The sequence below is a fragment of the Cherax quadricarinatus genome, unplaced genomic scaffold (assembly GCF_038502225.1).
Source record: "Cherax quadricarinatus isolate ZL_2023a unplaced genomic scaffold, ASM3850222v1 Contig6243, whole genome shotgun sequence".
Classification (NCBI taxonomy): domain Eukaryota; kingdom Metazoa; phylum Arthropoda; class Malacostraca; order Decapoda; family Parastacidae; genus Cherax; species Cherax quadricarinatus.
Window position 1 is genome coordinate 1 of NW_027201269.1, and position 2,500 is coordinate 2,500.

At 54.6% G+C, this 2,500-nt stretch overlaps 1 long non-coding RNA gene across 2 annotated transcripts in view; it reads left to right on the plus strand.

Moving 5' to 3' along the window:
- The first annotated feature begins 587 nt into the window (after positions 1 to 587).
- The window catches only part of LOC138852273 (uncharacterized), a 2,096-nt gene continuing 183 nt past the window's right edge, over positions 588 to 2,500 (plus strand). Inside the window, exons 1-3 of one of the 2 annotated variants that reach the window (XR_011391625.1) lie at positions 588 to 714; positions 1,443 to 1,702; positions 1,885 to 1,899. This is a non-coding gene — a long non-coding RNA (uncharacterized lncRNA). Of the gene's footprint in view, positions 715 to 1,442; positions 1,703 to 1,884; positions 1,900 to 2,500 lie in introns of those variants that run through there. The other variant, XR_011391626.1, reaches the window with a different exon arrangement.

The following is a 2,500-nucleotide window of genomic DNA, read 5'->3' on the forward strand; positions in this document are numbered from 1 at the left end:
GTCGTCAACAGGTAGTGGGTATCTCGGTCGTCAACAGGTAGTGGGTATCTCGGTCGTCAACAGGTAGTGGGTATCTCGGTCGTCAACAGGTAGTGGGTATCTCGGTCGTCAACAGGTAGTGGGCATCATGGTCGTCAACACGTAGTGGGCATCATGGTCGTCAACAGGTAGTGGGCATCACGGTCGTCAACAGGTAGTGGGCATCACGGTCGTCAACAGGTAGTAGGCTTCACGGTCGTCAACAGGTAGTGGGCATCACGGTCGTCAACAGGTAGTGGGCATCACGGTCGTCAACAGGTAGTGGGCATCACGGTCGTCAACAGGTAGTGGGCATCATCGGTCATCAACAGGTAGTGGGCATCACGGTCGTCAACAGGTAGTGGGCATCACGGTCGTCAACAGGTAGTGGGCATCACGGTCGTCAACAGGTAGTGGGCATCACGGTCGTCAACAGGTAGTGGGCATCACGGTCGTCAACAGGTAGTGGGCATCACGGTCGTCAACAGGTAGTGGGCATCACGGTCGTCAACAGGTAGTGGGCATCACGGTCGTCAACAGGTAGTGGGCATCACGGTCGTCAACAGGTAGTGGGCATCACGGTCGTCAACAGGTAGTGGGTATCTCGGTCGTCAACAGGTAGTGGGTATCTCGGTCGTCAACAGGTAGTGGGTATCTCGGTCGTCAACAGGTAGTGGGTATCTCGGTCGTCAACAGGTAGTAGGCATCACGGTCGTCAACGGGTAGTAGGCATCATGGTCGTCAACAGGTAGTAGGCATCACGGTCGTCAACAGGAAGTAGGCATCACGGTCGTCAACAGGTAGTAGGCATCACGGTCGTCAACAGGTAGTAGGCATCACGGTCGTCAATGGGTAGTAGGCATCACGGTCGTCAACGGGTAGTAGGCTTCACGGTCGTCAACAGGTAGTAGGCATCACGGTCGTCAACAGGTAGTAGGCATCACGGTCGTCAACAGGTAGTAGGCATCACGGTCGTCAACAGGTAGTAGGCATCACGGTCGTCAACAGGTAGTAGGCATCACGGTCGTCAACAGGTAGTAGGCATCACGGTCGTCAACAGGTAGTAGGCATCACGGTCGTCAACAGGTAGTAGGCATCACGGTCGTCAACAGGTAGTAGGCATCACGGTCGTCAACAGGTAGTAGGCATCACGGTCGTCAACAGGTAGTAGGCATCACGGTCGTCAACAGGTAGTAGGCATCACGGTCGTCAACAGGTAGTAGGCATCACGGTCGTCAACAGGTAGTAGGCATCACGGTCGTCAACAGGTAGTAGGCATCACGGTCGTCAACAGGTAGTAGGCATCACGGTCGTCAACAGGTAGTAGGCATCACGGTCGTCAACAGGTAGTAGGCATCACGGTCGTCAACAGGTAGTAGGCATCACGGTCGTCAACAGGTAGTAGGCATCACGGTCGTCAACAGGTAGTAGGCATCATGGTCGTCAACAGGTAGTAGGCATCATGGTCGTCAACAGGTAGTAGGCATCATGGTCGTCAACAGGTAGTAGGCATCATGGTCGTCAACAGGTAGTAGGCATCATGGTCGTCAACAGGTAGTAGGCATCACGGTCGTCAACAGGTAGTAGGCATCACGGTCGTCAACAGGTAGTAGGCATCACGGTCGTCAACAGGTAGTAGGCATCACGGTCGTCAACAGGTAGTCGGCATCACGGTCGTCAACAGGTAGTAGGCATCACGGTCGTCAACCGGTAGTAGGCATCACGGTCGTCAACAGGTAGTAGGCATCACGGTCGTCAACAGGTAGTCGGCATCACGGTCGTCAACAGGGAGTTGGCATCACGGTCGTCAACAGGTAGTAGGCATCACGGTCGTCAACAGGTAGTAGGCATCACGGTCGTCAACAGGTAGTGGGCATCACGGTCGTCAACAGGTAGTAGGCATCACGGTCGTCAACAGGTAGTAGGCATCACGGTCGTCAACAGGTAGTAGGCATCACGGTCGTCAACAGGTAGTAGGCATCACGGTCGTCAACAGGTAGTAGGCATCACGGTCGTCAACAGGTAGTGGGCATCACGGTCGTCAACAGGTAGTAGGCATCACGGTCGTCAACAGGTAGTAGGCATCACGGTCGTCAACAGGTAGTAGGCATCACGGTCGTCAACAGGTAGTAGGCATCACGGTCGTCAACAGGTAGTAGGCATCACGGTCGTCAACAGGTAGTAGGCATCACGGTCGTCAACAGGTAGTAGGCATCACGGTCGTCAACAGGTAGTAGGCATCACGGTCGTCAACAGGTAGTAGGCATCACGGTCGTCAACAGGTAGTAGGCATCACGGTCGTCAACAGGTAGTAGGCATCACGGTCGTCAACAGGTAGTAGGCATCACGGTCGTCAACAGGTAGTAGGCATCACGGTCGTCAACAGGTAGTAGGCATCACGGTCGTCAACAGGTAGTGGGCATCACGGTCGTCAACAGGTAGTAGGCTTCACGGTCGTCAACAGGTAGTAGGCATCTCGGTC